The sequence below is a fragment of the Oncorhynchus masou genome, chromosome 27 (genome assembly GCF_036934945.1).
Source record: "Oncorhynchus masou masou isolate Uvic2021 chromosome 27, UVic_Omas_1.1, whole genome shotgun sequence".
NCBI classification, from domain to species: Eukaryota; Metazoa; Chordata; class Actinopteri; order Salmoniformes; family Salmonidae; genus Oncorhynchus; species Oncorhynchus masou.
In genome coordinates, this window is record NC_088238.1 from 55,369,528 (window position 1) to 55,386,413 (window position 16,886).

Here is a 16,886-nt window from a genome sequence, read left to right on the forward strand (position 1 = left end):
GCACTGGGCAAATAGAGGGAAGAAACTCCAAACACTCTCTCAGTTAATTTTCTCTATCTGCCTAGAAGGTCAAATGCCATTAAAATGCGTCTCCTTTCACTGCTTTCGAACAGATTCCACCATCATTTTCTTCATAATTGCGCGGCTCCTCTACCGTGAGATAATGCTGGACAAAGGAGGAAAATGTATTTTAGAGGAAAATTAACCAATTTAAAAAAATGGTCTTCCTTCCATTAACGTTTTCTATCGAGTCGAGGAATTACAATAGAGAGAGTCAGACAGCAATCTGGCCAGGCATAATCAGCCTGCTATTTGACTGTCCGTCATAGAAAACTATATGATACTGTCTGTCCAAATGAAAGGAGACGGTTTCCTCTCAAGGACAGTCTCAGTTTCTCTGTTCTGTATCTTTCTGTCTCTGACACTTCTTCCTTTCACTTCCTCTCACCCCCCCCCTCCCTCCCTCACTCTCTCACCACCCCTCCCTCCCTCACTCTATCACCCCCCCTCCCTCACTCTCTCACCCCCCCTCTCTCTACAACTCTCTTGCCCTCTATCCATCCATGTCTCTCGCTCATGCCCCCCCCTCTCTCGCTCTCTCTCTCTACCCTTCCATCTATCTCTCTACCCCTCCATCTCTCTCTACCTTTCCATTTCTCTCTCTACCCCTCCATCTCTCTCTCTCACCCTCCATCTCTCTCTCTCTCACCCTCCCTCTCTCTCTCTCACCCTCCATCTCTCTCTCTCTCACCCTCTCTCTCTCTCTCTCTCTCTCTCTCTCTCTCACACCCACACCCACACCTCAGTGTGTGAATAGAGGTCTCCCTCTACAAGGTTATCTTCAGGCAGTAAAACTCTCTCATCTTCTCTGTCAGTTCTCTGAGGATAGGGGTTTATCATTCACGCAAGGCTGGGCCAGTCACACGTCCACCACACCACCTAAAAGAAGCTTCCCGTACTGGATCAGTGACCTGTCATCCAGCCGATGTTAACAAAACCTGTCTACCTCCACAGAATTGACGGATACTGTTCATTTCAACCTAGCCTGAGGGGAACCCAAATCTGACCTGGAATCAAATAGTATGTGTTTTCTTTCAAGTACTTTGCTTGATTTAACATGCCTGGCAAAATCAAGCTGGGAGGATGGTCCCAAACTTGCAAAACCCCACCCAACTGGCACTCATGGCAGGTTCAAGCAAATGCTTATTTGAAGGATTGTAAATACATTTGAACCCAGGTCTGACCCAAATACACATCTAGAGGCAGTCTACAATGTCCGTGATATCCTTCTCTACTGACACCAAGCTTCACAGTATCAACTACAGACTAATGTTACATCTGCAAGTCTATTTAGAGGCTATTTAGAGGATTTGTGTGTTGAAAAGGTTATTTCACAAGTCCTCAACTGGCAGCTTCATTAATAAATCCTCTTAGGGATAGGGGGCAGTGTTCGGATGAATGACGTGCCCAAAGTAAACTGCCTGTTACTCAGGCCCAGAAGCTAGGATATGCATATAATTGGTAGCATTGGATAGAAAACACTCTAAAGTTTCTAAAACTGTTAAAAACGTTTGAGGTCACAGGCCATTTCAATGCTAGTCTATGGGATATACAAATAAATAGCTCCCAGATTTCAGTTCCTATTGCTTCCACTAGATGTCAACAGTCTTTAGAAAGGGTTTCAGTGTCACGTTCTGACCATCGTTCATGTGTGTTTTCCTTGTTTTAGTGTTGGTCAGGACGTGAGCTGGGTGGGCATTCTATGTTGTGTGTCTGGTTTGTCCATTTCTATGTTAGGCCTGATATGGTTCTCAATCAGAGGCAGGTGTTAGTCATTGTCTCTGATTGGGAACCATATATAGGTAGCCTGTTTTGTGTTGGGTTTTGTGGGTGATTGTTCCTGTCTTTGTGTTTGTGGCACCAGATAGGACTGTTTTGGTTTTTGCACGTTTCTTGTTTTGCAGATTGTCGTACTTTCATCTTTATTAAAGATGCACAAAACTAACCATGCTGCATTTTGGTCCGCCTCTCTTTTCCCACAAGAAAACCATTACAGAATCACCCACCAACCAAGGACCAAGCGGCGTGGTAAACAGAGGCAGCAGGAGAAGCGACAGGTGCAGCAGGAGCAACAGCAGCAGCAGCAGAAGCAGCAGCAGGAGAAGCAGCAGCAGCAGGAGCAACAACAGCAGCAGCAGCAGTGGGAGGGGCTGCACTATTTGGAGGAATGGACTTGGGAGGAGATCCTTGACGGGAAAGGACCCTGGGCAGAGCCAGGGGAATATTGCCGCCCCAAAGCCGAGCTGGAGGCAGCGAAAGCAGAGAGGCGGCATTATGAGGAGCTAGCACGGCAGAGCGGCTGGAAGCCCGAGAGGCACCCCCAAAAATTTCTTGGGGGGTGGCACAGGGAGAGTGTGGCAGAGGCAGGAGCCAGACCTGAGCCAACTCCCCCTGTTAACCGTAAGGAGCCATGGATGTTATCGGAGCTATCGGCGAAGCTGAGGGCTGAGCCTGAGAGGGTCGAGGAATTATTGGACAGAATGGAGGAGAGTGAACGGATGGGAGATGAGGAGACACTCGAGGAGGTGTTAATAGAATTGGGGGAGTGTGAAGAGAGAGAGGAGTTGCTTTGGCGTAGTATGAAAGGCATTCGCCCTCAGGTGTGTGTCCCCAGCCCGGTACCACCAGTGCCGGCACCCTGCACCAGGCTGTCTCTCCGTTCCATCAACACAGCTGCTCCCGCCTGTCCGGCACTACCAGAGTTTCCGCCCCTCAGTCCAGAGACGCCAGAGCCCCTCAGTCCAGAGGCGCCAGAACCCCTCAGTCCAGAGGCGCCAGAGCCCCTCAGTCCAGAGGCGCCAGAGCTTCTCTGTTCAGTCTGCCCAGCGCCGCCAGTCTGGCCAGCGCCGTCAGCGCCGCCAGTCTGCCCAGCGCCGCCAGTGCCGCCAGTCTGCCCAGCGCCGCCAGTCTGCCCAGCGCCGCCAGTGCCGCCAGTCTGCCCAGCGCTGTCAGTCTGCCCAGCGCTGCCAGTCTGCCCAGCGCCGCCAGTCTGCCCAGCGCCGCCAGTCTGCCCAGCGCCGTCGGTGCCGCCAGTCTGCCCAGCGCCGCCAGTCTACCCAGCGCCGCCAGTCTGCCCAGCGCCGCCAGTCTGCCCAGCGCCGTCAGTGCCGCCAGTCTGCCCAGTGCCACCAGTCTGCCCAGCGCCGCCAGTCTGCCCAGCGCCGCCAGCGCCGCCAGTCTGCCCAGTGCCGCCAGTCTGCCCAGCACCGCCAGTCTGCCCAGCGCCGCCAGTCTGCCCAGCGCCGCCAGTCTGCCCAGCGCCGTCAGTGCCGCCAGTCTGCCCAGCGCCGCCAGTATGCCAGGATCCGCCATTCAGCCAGGATCTGCCAGAACTGCCAGTCAGCCAGGATCCGCCAGTCAGCCAGGATCCGCCAGTCAGCCAGGATCCGCCAGTCAACCAGGATCCGCCATTCCGCCAGGATCTGCCAGAACCGCCAGTCAGCCAGGATCTGCCGGAACCGCCAGCCAGCCAGGATCTGCCAGAACTGCCAGTCAGCCAGGATCCGCCAGTCAGCCAGGCTCTTCCAGATCCGCCAGTCAGCCAGGATTCGCCATTCAGCCAGGATCCGCCATTCAGCCAGGATCTGCCTAACAGCCAGGATCCGCCATTCAGCCAGGATCTGCCAGAACTGCCAGTCAGTCACGATCCGCCATTCAGCCAGGATCTTCCAGATCCGCCAGTCAGCCAGGATCCGACATTCAGCCAGGATCCGCCATTCAGCCAGGATCTGCCAGAACTGCCAGTCAACCAGGATCCGCCATTCAGCCAGGATCCGCCAGAACTACCATTCAGCCAGGATTCGCCATTCAGCCAGGATCTGCCATTCAGCCAGGATCTGCCAGTCAGCCAGGATCCGCCAGTCAGCCAGGATCTGCCATTCAGCCAGGATCCACCATTTAGCCAGGAGCTGCCATTCAGCCAGGGTCCGCCATTCAGCCAGGATCTGCCAGAACTGCCAGTCTGCCAGGATCTTCCAGATCCGCCAGTCAGCCAGGATCCGCCATTCAGCCAGGATCCGCCAGAACTGCAAGTCAGCCAGGATCTGCCAGAACTGCCAGTCAGCCAGGATCCGTTAGTCAGCCAGGATCCGCCAGTCAGCTAGGATCTTCCAGATCCGCCAGTCAGCCAGGATCTGCCAGTCAACCAGGATCCTCCATTCCGCCAGGATCTGCCGGAACCGCCAGTCAGCCAGGATCTGCCGGAACCGCCAGCCAGCCAGGATCTGCCAGAACCACCAGCCAGCCAGAATCTGCCTCTCAGTCCTGAGCTTCCTCTCAGTCCTGAGCTTCTTCTCAGTCCTGAGCTTCCTCAGTCCCGAGCTGCCCCTCAGTCCGGAGCTGCCCCTCAGTCCAGTGTGGCCCGTTGTTAGGGTTCCTAGGCCAAGGTTAGCGGCGAGGGTCGCCACTCAAGGGACGCTAAGGAGGGGGACTAAGACAATTATGGAGTGGGGTCCACGTCCAGCGCCAGAGCCGCCACCGCGGACAGATGCCCACCCAGACCCTCCCCTATAGGTTTAGGTTGTGCGTTCGGAGCCCACACCTTGAGGGCGGGGGGGGGGTACTGTTACGTTCTGACCATCGTTCGTGTGTGTTTTCCTTGTTTTAGTGTTGGTCAGGACGTGAGCTGGGTGGGCATTCTATGTTGTGTGTCTGGTTTGTCCATTTCTATGTTAGGCCTGATATGGTTCTCAATCAGAGGCAGGTGTTAGTCATTGTCTCTGATTGGGAACCATATATAGGTAGCCTGTTTTGTGTTGGGTTTTGTGGGTGATTGTTCCTGTCTTTGTGTTTGTGGCACCAGATAGGACTGTTTTGGTTTTTGCACGTTTCTTGTTTTGCAGATTGTAGTACTTTCATCTTTATTAAAGATGCACAAAACTAACCACGCTGCATTTTGGTCCGCCTCTCTTTTCCCACAAGAAAACCATTACATTCAGGCTTGTTTTTTGAAAAAACGAATGAGTAGTTTTTCCAAGGTGTATTGTTGGTGCGTGAATGAGGTGCGCTCTTCTCTTTATCTTCCCTATTGAACATACTATTCTCTGTCTTAAATGTAACTGTTTATTTAGATATTCCATATTAATTGCAAACATTGTTTGATTTGTTTGGACAAACTTTACCGGTAACTTTTTCTATTTGTTTGTATGCATGTTGAACGAGTGGATTACTGAAATCAAAGGCGCCAACTAAACAGACTTTTTGGGATATAAATTAGGACTTTATCGAACAAAACAACCATTCATTGTGTAGCTGGGACCTTTGGGATTGCAAACAGAGGAAGATCTTCAAAGGTAAGTGATTTATTTTCTTGCTATCTGGGATTTTGTGACGCCTGTGCTGGTTTGAAAAAGTATTTTGATGTGGGGTGCTGTCCTCAGATAATCGCATGGTATGCTTTCACCGCAAAGCCTTTTTGAAATCTGACAACGTGGTTGGATTAACAAGAAGTTAAGATTTAAAACGATGTAAGACAATGTATGTTCATTGTTTAATATTACAATTTTGTCATTTGAATTTGGCGCGCTCCGGCTTCACTGGATGTTGTCAATTTTGATCCAGATAGCGGGATCCGTGCGCTAAGAGGTTCATTAAATAGTACCCGCAAAAAACACTAGCCTCAATGTCAACAGTGAAGAGGCGACAAGGGGAGCTGGCCATCTAGGCAGAGTTGCAAAGAAAAAGCCATATCTCAGACTGGCCAATAAAAAGAAAAGATTAAGATGGGCAAAAGAACACAGACACTGGAAAGAGGAACTCTACCTTGAAGGCCAGCATCCCAGAGTCACCTCTTCACTGTTGACGTTGATACTGGTGTTTTGCGGGTACTATTTAATGAAGCTGCCAGTTCAGGACTTGTGAGGCGTCTGCTTCTCTGCTTCTCAAACTAGACACTCTAATGTACTTGTCCTCTTGCTCAGTTGTGCACCGGGGCCTCCGGGGCCACTCCTCTTTCTATTCTGGTTAAAGCCAGGTTGCGCTGTTCTGTGAAGGGAGTAGTACACAGTGTTGTACGAGATCTTCAGTTTCTTGGCAATTTCTCGCACAGAATAGCCTTCATTTCTCAGAACAAGAATAAACTGATGAGTTTCAGAAGAAAGGTCTTTGTTTCTGGCCATTTTGAGCCTGTAATCAAACCCACAAATGCTGAGGCTCCAGATACTCAACTAGTCTAATGAAGGCCAGTTTTAACTTTAATCAGAACAACAGTTTTCAGCGGTGCTAACATAATTGCAAAAGGCTTTTCCAATGATCAATTAGCCTTTTAAAATGATAAATTTGGATTAGCTAACACAACATGCCATTGGAACACAGGAATGATAGTTGCTGATAATGGGCCTCTGTACGCCTATGTAGATATTCCATAAAAAAATCTGCCGTTTCCAGCTACAATAGTCATTTACAACATTAACAATGTCTGCACTGTATTGCTGATCAATTTTATGTTATTTTAATGGCCAAAATAAGTGCTTTTCTTTAAAAAAGGACAAGTGACCCCAAACTTTTGAACAGCAGTGTACATCTTTGCAACATACTGATGGCATGCAAGCACTTTCAGATACACACACACACACGCACACACGCACGCACACGCACACGCACACACACACACACAATGCTACACTACAGCAGTGGTTGGTCTTTCACTAAGAGGAATACCCTCTTATGCTAAATCTGGGGTGTGTTTGAATACCAAGCTGAGCCATACTTCCTATTACCAGTCTGTCAGAAGACAGACACTCACAGTCAGGACCCCAGAGACATTAATCTCCCCCTGTCCACTCAGCTCAGTCTCTCAGTCAGACTCTCAGTCAGTCTCTCGCTCTCTCTCTCGCTCAAGGAAATTATGATGACTGTATTCCCAGGCAATTAACCGCTACCGATGTCTCGCCCCCAATCATTGTGAAAACGTGTGTATTTGCGTGAGCATGACCCTGGAGGATGAGTCAGTGAGTCCCAGCTGAATTTGGGAATTAGTGGAATGGAGGGTATGGACGATTCACTTTGTCTAATCTTCTCAATCTCTTATTGATTAAAGCCCCAGGCCCAGGGGATAACATCAGCTGATTGGACGAGCTGCCACGGCGGGCGGAACAGGGAAATGAGAAGCAGGTTCAATCAAATCTCTCATCCTGACGTAATCTTTAAGAATGAGTGCCCTCACTTTCTCCTAAACTTTGTGTTTCATAAACTCTGTCACTAAGCTTTCCCAAAGCACCCGAGTGTTATACCACCTCCTACCTTTTTCTTGTTGGTGGGGCAGATATAGAAGTTAGAGACCACGATGGTTGTACCAGGCATCAGGTTGAGCTTTGTGTAGGTGGTGCCATAGTCACTGGATCTGAAGAGAAACAGAGAAACAGAGAAACAGAGAAACAGAGAGAGGTGAATATCCTGGGTCTGAGGGAATGACAGGTTTTACGGAATCGAGTCAAAATACAAAAGCAATCATTCTTTCTTTACAGCCATTTCAGTTTTTTATTACCATTCTCCCTTCCTGTACTCCTAAACCTGAAGCATTACAGGTTCACATATTGAAACTGACGGCCAGAGTTGACAGAACAGGATTACATATTTGAAAAGGCCCTGAAAACGGCAACTGGCCTTAATCTGCCTTACTGCTCCCGAAGGCATCGTATTAATTCTCTCTTTACCGTATTAGCTCTCACTTTACCGTATTAGCTTTCACTTTACCGTATTAGCTCTCTCTTTACCATATTAGCTCTCTCTTTACCGTATTAATTCTCTCTTTACCGTATTAGCTCTCTCTTTACCGTATTAGCTCTCTTTACCGTATTAGCTCTCTCTTTACCGTATTAGCTCTCTCTTTACCGTATTAGCTCTCTCTTTACCGTATTAGCTCTCTTTACCGTATTAGCTCTCTCTTTACCGTATTAGCTCTCTCTTTACCGTATTAGCTCTCTCTTTACCGTATTAGGTCTATCTTTACCGTATTAGCTCTCTCTTTACCGTATTAGCTCTCTTTACCGTATTAGCTCTCTTTACCGTATTAGCTCTATCTTTACCGTATTAGCGGCATAGCACTGCCCAGCTCGACCCCCTGGTGTGGTTAAGAGTGACGGACAGCGAGACAGCTGGACAGCGAATCATTGGCTGAACCATTGGAGAATAACCACGGGCGAGGGACGAAGCGGCGAAATGCACTGGCAAAGCCCCAAACTGTGGCAGTTTCATGAGAATGTGATGGTTCGGTGACGGCTGCAGTGGAAAGGACCCTGAGATGTCTGAGATTGATGGCCGACTACTTGAGAATGTTTCTCCAGCCTAGCCAAGACAAACACCTAGGAATGGCTAGTGCAAGGAACATAATTATTTCTGACAATTTCTGTTGAATGGTGCAGTTTTGCTGGCCAAGGGTGACGTCTGTGGAAAATTGACAGGCGTGCTATGGTCAATTAGTCAATTAGCTTTCATTTTGCAAGGCTGCATATTCTACATTTTTGCTGTGAATCACACCAAAGTATAAAGGAGACTCTGATATAACTTTAAACACAGACCAACCAGCAAGTATAGCAAACACAGAGGAACTCTATATTCAAATAGATTAAATTGGCATGATTTCTATTCCGTCGTCTTCCTTACCTGAATGTGCTTATTGTCACTCTGGATAACAGCATCTGATATATGCCTAGAATTTAAATGCAAATGGTCTCCACACTGCCTCTTTGAATGCTATTAAACCTACTGTATATAAAATGTAATTAAGAGTAATTGTTTAAAGCAGTATTGTGCTATTGCCAGTAAGGATAGCCCAGAAGGGTTTATAAAGAGATAGTCAGTCCAAACTCCAAAAGGCGTCAGCATGCTTCAGTTCAGGTGGTGGCTGGGCGAAGCCGGCTAGGTGAACAGAACGAGTGTGCTCACATACTCCCTTAAAAGAATTCCGCTTGAAAATTTAGAAAAAAAAGCACAATAGTACTGTCTGTCCATTTTGAGACGCCGTAGCAAGTATACACTTCCTCAAAATGGTCTAAGATAATTTAAGAAATCTGTCATTCATTTTGATGTTTTTGCAGAGGAGACCTTAGTCGCGCAATTTTACATCTACTGTAACAAGTTGTTTGGGGCAGTATTTCTCAATGAAAATATGTACATGAAAATGAGTCGTCTCGCTTGTTGAATGACAACAAAGACTTTATTGAAGAATCCCTACAGCTGACCAATAACGGAGGAAGGGGCGTAGACTTTGGCTCCCAAACTTCGGGCTGACCTTAAAAATTATTGTAATGTGCCTGAACAGCCTAAAAGAAAAACCGAATTCCTAAACTAACAAAAACAGTCACAAAATGTCATCATAATAAATGCATGTATTCTTCCTAACTGTTTTCGGCTGGAAAGCATGCAAACGCCTTAACACAGATTGGACTGGAAGTGATGCTGTGCTGAGTGAGAAAGGGAAGAGGAGAGAGAGAGGAGAGAGAGGAGAGAGGAGAGAGAGGAGAGCGGTGAGTGTGGTTCAGTGTTGAAGAGAGTAGAGAGGAGAGAGAGGGAAGAGGAGAGAGAGAGGAGAGCAGTGAGTGTGGTTCAGTGTTGAAGAGAGGAGAGAGGAGAGAGGAGAGAGAGGGAAGAGGAGAGAGAGAGGAGAGCAGTGAGTGTGGTTCAGTGTTGAAGAGAGGTGAGAGGTGAGAGAGGGAAGAGGAGAGAGAGAGGAGAGCAGTGAGTGTGGTTCAGTGTTGAAGAGAGTAGAGAGGAGAGAGAGGGAAGAGGAGAGAGAGAGGAGAGCAGTGAGTGTGGTTCAGTGTTGAAGAGAGTAGAGAGGAGAGAGGGGGAAGAGGAGAGAGAGAGGAGAGCAGTGAGTGTGGTTCAGTGTTGAAGAGAGGAGAGAGGAGAGAGAGGGAAGAGGAGAGAGAGAGGAGAGCAGTGAGTGTGGTTCAGTGTTGAAGAGAGGTGAGAGGTGAGAGAGGGAAGAGGAGAGAGAGGAGAGCAGTGAGTGTGGTTCAGTGTTGAAGAGAGGAGAGAGGAGAGAGAGGGAAGAGGAGAGAGAGAGGAGAACAGTGAGTGTGGTTCAGTGTTGAAGAGAGGTGAGAGGTGAGAGAGGGAAGAGGAGAGAGAGAGGAGAGCAGTGAGTGTGGTTCAGTGTTGAAGAGAGGAGAGAGGAGAGAGAGGGAAGAGGAGAGAGAGAGGAGAACAGTGAGTGTGGTTCAGTGTTGAAGAGATGTAGAGAGGAGAGAGACGGAAGAGGGGAGAGGTGGGCATCTGGCCATGATGAAGGGGAGTGATCAGAGAGCACGTCCACCCGGCCCCACTCTGCTCCAGACAAGTGGATTTACTTTACGGCATTACTCTCTGACACTCAGCAGGGCACCACACACAACAGTGGGCACAAATACATGGATATAAACAAGAGGAAACACAGACACACACACAAACACATATACAGACACACAGACACACAGACACACAGACACACAGACAGACAGACAGACAGACAGACAGACAGACAGACAGACAGACAGACAGACAGACAGACAGACAGACAGACACACACACACACACACACACACACACACACACACACACACACACACACACACACACACACACACACACACACACACACACACACACACACACACACACACAAATCTCCCATTCCTTCGACAATGTTTCTGCTGAGAGCTCTGACAGAGCTGCACAAAATGGAGTGGCCTAGCAGGGCTTGAGCTATTTCTTCATGTCCCAGTGTGAGCGAGTGGGGTTTTCATCTTCCACCGTGTTAACCTGGATAACTCACAAGAGGAGAGAGACAGATTCTGCTGATGGCTGTGTGTGTTCTGAGCCAGAGATCACTGCTCAACTCAAAGCTGTGCCCACTGTACTGCCTCTACTGAAGCCTACAGGGAGACAAGGCCTATATACTCTCACTCAGTATAACTAAGAATATACGTGTTATGATAGCTTTCTTTAAATGGTTAGTTCAACGCCCAAAATCGAAAGCTCATCAACTGTCTGAAATAACTTGTGCACGAGCTAGTTTTTGAGCTTCTCTCTCATAGAGATTTTGCTAAATGCTAGCACCACCAGGCCCCTGCTGGCAGTCTCTTGCCCAGGGGTGTGAGGGGTCTTGTGGAGTCAGTGGATCCAGATGCTGGGCCTGGTGAGTATGTCTGGGCATGGTGCCCACCACCACTGTCAGCCCTGTGGTCATTACACTTACCCTAATTAAGGCCTGAGAGTTTAATGGAGACGTGGCATTTTTGGCCCCATCGCCAAGGACAGATAATTGGCGTTGGAATGGAGTTAATTTAACGGACAACTGTGTTTGGATGGGGAAGTGTGTCTTTCATCACAACCTGTCTGCATGATTACATTCAATCAAGGGAGCCAAAAGCTAGCTAGATTAAAGGACAGTAGCGGAAAGAACAACAAACCCAAAAATGAGAAAGAATTTCTCACCCAGTTTAAAGGGTCTCATTATCATCGAGTTAGAGACAATACTTTTTGTGGTCGTTTGGATTTAAACTGTGGTGAGAAAGAAAAAAACGCTTCTTCAATATTCCACGGGATTCAAGTCAAAGGTTCATTGATGAGACATTGTTTAATTAATAAATCAAATTTGGGGGTTGTGTTCGGTGGCCAGCGTTCAGATGGCTAACGTTTAAGAAAGTAATGGTGTTAAATTGATAGGAGATAGCAGGATTAAAAGGAGAGTTCATTTAGTACTGCTGTTCAGATAGCAGGATTAATAAACTGGAGGGATGTGAGCTAGAGGAAGAGGAAGGGGAAGAGCAAGAGGAAGAGGGAGAGGAAGAGAAAGGAAGAGAAAGGAAGAGAAAGGAAGGGGAAGAGGAAGAAGGAGCGATAGAGGAAGAAGGAAGGAGTGTTACATGAAATTACAATCTTTACTGGACAGCTTTAGTACAAAAATACATTGTTCCTCTCACTCGTACCCTAAGCCACTGTAAAATGTAGAAATAGTGAAAAATGCTCTCTGAAGCGTGATAAGGTATAAATCCTTGTAGTGTATCAGATTGAATAGACTAAATCCAAGGCCGTACATCTGAGTTATCTGGTTAAAGGTATGTGGGAATAATTTGATTCCTTCAAAGAAAAGAGAAACCTGTAAACCGCTCTTTTGCGCCAATCACTGTTTTATTCAAGCTTGTGTCGGCCTCTTGGCCTTTCGTCAGAGCTTTTCTATTTAAAATTAATTAAAATATTGGACTTTGCCGAAATTTTGATTTTTTAATTGAACCTTTATTTAATTTGGCTAATCAGTTAAGAGCAAATTCTTATTTTACAATGAAGGCCTACCCCAGCCAAACCCTCCCCTAACCCAGACAATTGTGCGCCACCCTATGAGTCTCCCAATCATGGCTGGTTGTGTTTACAGCCCAGGATCGAACCAGGGGCTGTAGTGATGCCTCTTTGCACTGAAACGCAGTGCCTTAGACCGCTGCACCACTCTGGATTCAAGTTATTCACCCACAAGATAACTTACAGACCATTTCGCATGGCACTATCTGCCTTTCAAAACCTAACCGCAATGCACAGTTTCAATAGCATAGAGATACTATGAGGTTTATGCAAGCAGCACATTTCACATATACTGACAGTCACCGGTGAAGCCCCATGGTAATATGTCATGCAGTACATATTCACATATACTGACAGTCACCGGTGAGCCCCAGGGTAATATGTCATGCAGTACATATTCACATATACTGACAGTCACCGGTGAGCCCCAGGGTAATATGTCATGCAGTACATATTCACATATACTGACAGTCACCGGTGAGCCCCAGGGTAATATGTCATGCAGTACATATTCACATATACTGACAGTCACCGGTGAGCCCCAGGGTAATATGTCATGCAGTACATATTCACATATACTGACAGTCACCGGTGAGCCCCAGGGTAAGAGGTATAAAGAGATATAGAGAAAGAGATATAAAAACAGCAGGAGACAAACATGCTTTTGTGTATCAGAGAGAGAGAGAGAGAGAGAGAGAGAGAGAGAGAGAGAGAGAGAGAGAGAGAGGGAGAGAGAGAGAGGGAGAGAGAGAGGGAGAGAGGGAGAGAGAGAGAGAGAGAGAGAGAGATTTGTGCAAAAGAGGCAGAGACAGACACTGGCTTGGGAAAACAGAGCACGAGCAGAAACACCGTGTTAGGCGCTGATTCAGATTTAATGTCCAAATATGTTAAGGTTGCTCCCAGGGGCTTCCATCTACAGGAAGAGTAAACGGAGTGCATCGGGCAGACTCAGCGAGCAGACACACCAGCTTAGAGAGGAGTAGACGTAGAAGCAATAACGCAGGAAGAGGGACAACTTTTAGCAATGGTTGAAATGGTTGTAATCAGAAAAGGCAACTTCAGAATGGAGGTGGAATACCGTTTTCAGTGTTAAGAGTACCAGAGTGCCTTTTCTGTGTGACTAAATTAAAAACTGCCCATATTACACTATCAAGTATTGTCTCATATACACACGGCTTGAATTATTTTTTTAGCCAATCAGCATACAGGATCCAAAGTACCCATATTATAATAAACTCAAGCTCAAGTGACCAGAGTTGATTAAGACACATCAGAGATGAAAGCAGAGCTGATGTTCTAGCTCTGAGAGAAAAGTCAGCATTCACACATCAACCCATATGACTGTGATGCCCTTTGATGACTAGGGGATGTCTAGGGGATGTCTGGGGGATGTCTAGAGGATGTCTAGGGGATGTCTAGAGGATGTCTAGAGGATGTCTGGAATGTGTGAGTAGTGGAGCCCAACTTATGCTGACTGGGGTTCAAATGAACCTTCATGGTAGAACAGAGATATGACTTTTACACAAGGAAGAGGGCTCTCTCTCGATAGACATTCAAGCTCGAGATTTTTATTACGGCTTGCGAGATCAAGGGATAGCCTAGATTTAGGAATGATTTGAGTTGAGAGCATCATTCTAGATCGGTATTGCAAACACACAGAGGCACAGACAGATGCTGTCAGTCTGAATCAGGCCCAGGGCGCCAGACTGCCTCGTCGGATCGGGCCTGGGCGGAGGGCCAACGTCACAGACTGCCTCGTCGGATCGGGCCTGGGCGGAGGGCCAACGTCACAGACTGCCTCGTCGGATCGGGCCTGGGCGGAGGGCCAATGTCACAGACTGCCTCGTCGGATCGGGCCTGGGCGGAGGGCCAACGTCACAGACTGCCTCGTCGGATCGGGCCTGGGCGGAGGGCCAACGTCACAGACTGCCTCGTCGGATCGGGCCTGGGCGGAGGGCCAACGTCACAGACTGCCTCGTCGGATTGGGCCTGGGCGGAGGGCCAACGTCACAGACTGCCTCGTCGGATCGGGCCTGGGCGGAGGACCAACGTCACAGACTGCCTCGTCGGATCGGGCCTGGGCGGAGGGCCAACGTCACAGACTGAGACAGAAGAGAATTGAGCCATATCTGCCGGTGGAATTCAGGCTATTCGGTCATTCAAACACGTTTTTTTTTTGTGACCAAATGAAATAGTTTCTTTTGTTCTATTTTTAAAAAAAATCCAAACTAAAGCCCACAACACATCTGTCATCCTATAACTCAATGCCCACAACAACACAGAGTGTGCAAAAGCTTCAGAAGACATCTCAACTGAAACTTGGATAAAAGAAGGTGGAAAATCCTCTCTGACACATTATTAGTGTCATTACATATCAGTGCCTGGTATTATTGACTAATGAGTGCATTTCAGGAGATAATTTAGTCAAGACATTATTTGCTATTGTCATGAAGTTGGCCTTGGAGATAGATTTATGACCGTCATAAATACCTCTTCCCCCCTTTTCTCTTCTCTAACCTACTGAGGTTACATTTAAATAAAAACCTTGGTTAACATAGGGATTCTGGGAATATCAGTGTGTGTGGGGAAATGAACTATATTCTGGTAATCCGAACAATTGAACATATGCAGTGGTACTTAATGAATATGATGTCAGTTCGGTTGTCATCTGAGACATTCTCATCAATGATAAGATGACATACACTCTACAGTGGAAAGTCTACACATCAGAGTTATCAGATTCACATGGAATTGTTCAATTTAAATGTTTGAATATGAAATTATTTGTGATGGGATGAAATGTGATTTTAGCTTCTAAAATGTGAGATTTGGATTTTCATAAGATAAGTCTGCTCAATCAGTGGTCCTCCCCTGTGAAGGGACAAAGGCTATAAAACGTTTCAAACACACCCTCCTCTTCCTTCCTATATAAGCTCTTGACTACAACATAACTTTCTGTTCCGCGGATGTGAGATGACGATCCCATGTCAGAATGGTTCAGACAAAACTACAAGAACAAAGCCGATATCAGCATGAGCTTTGGTTGCGAATGGTATGAACTTTGAACTCTTATTCACGGCAGAAGTGATACCTCCTAGCCATTGAGTTAGCGACCGCAGCTGCAAACGCAGGTTAGGAAGGAACAGACAGAGTATCCGATCTACCAAACAACGGCGTTCTACCACACAACGACGTTACTACAACTTATTCAAGTGACCACCAGAGACATTCTTCAAAGGACAAAGGACTCGGTTTGGCAACACGGCCTTCCATCTACCACCAACCTACTGAAGCGCAGCTCAGAGTAAATATTTATTGCATTTTCCTTTTCCAAATGGGCGGTAATTTAGAATGCATAAGATACTGTATTTACGATAGCACAGCTTCACCCTTTGTTCCCCAGTCTTCCCGCTCTTTCACTCAAACCCCGCCCCTTTTCCTTTGTGTAACAAGCTGTCATATCTGTTCCGCCTGCTAGGGACATTTCCTATGACGTAAAGAATTATCTAGGTATAATTAATTATTTGTATATGTTATTATGTGTGATTAGTTAGGTATTCAGTAAATAAATAATTAAACCCAATTTTGTATTGCTGATTCAACTTGTTAGCCAGGATTCTTGCAGATAACCAAGAATTTACAACTTTCAGAATATGAGACTGAAGTAAGATGACGATTAATGTTGACTGCTATTGATGTAAAATATTGCTAAATCTTTAAGAGTTTATTCGGAAGATAACAGCTCTATAAATATTATTTCCTGGTGCCCGACTCTCTAGTTAATTACATTTACCCGATTAGCTCAATCAGGTGATATTAATTACGGGGAAAATATTTAATAGAATAGCATGTCATAGCAATTAATCCGGCATAGCCAAAGACACGACACTATTGTGTACGATATGAGGGATCTCAATAATCTCAATCACCCTCCTTTCATCCTTTAGAGATGAATAATGAGAGGAGTTTTGATTTATAGATGGATCGTATAATTGGCCAGGTTGCCATTAAAACACAACCGAGGGACGCCATTACTGTTCCAGCTGATTTAGTGTCATCAGAGCCAGATGCCAGAAATACTATGTGACAGATCACCCCCATCCAAAATGATGGTTGTATATCTTGAGTCTGCAGAGGGAATGATGGGTGTATATCTTGAGTCTGCAGAGGGAATGATGGGTGTATATCTTGAGTCTGCAGAGGGAATGCTGGGTGGGTTATGTTTTATGCCAGTGTCCACTCAGTCTATCAGCCAAAAAAGGTAGACTCCACACCCTGTGATTTACGATTTACGTGTATTTATTACGACAACCTCAATTTTGTATCTATTGTATTTCACTTTAAGTCCCTTGAGGATAAAACCTACAGTATTTTGCAACCTATTTTGATCTTCACAAGATCACCCTGGGCTAGGCTGTTGGTGCCATCGTATGACAATGTGGTAGCCATTTTGAAATGGCAGGCCACTGGTCTTGATCCATCCCTCTCCACTGTTAGTTATGGATGCTATGCTGTCACACACAAACTATCAAAGCCCTCTGTCTGACTGG

The 16,886-nt window shown here is 46.7% G+C and overlaps 1 pseudogene; it reads right to left on the bottom strand.

Annotated features, from left to right (window-relative positions):
• Positions 1-16,886, bottom strand: part of LOC135516439 (VPS10 domain-containing receptor SorCS2-like) — a 473,003-nt pseudogene that overhangs the window by 244,321 nt on the left and 211,796 nt on the right.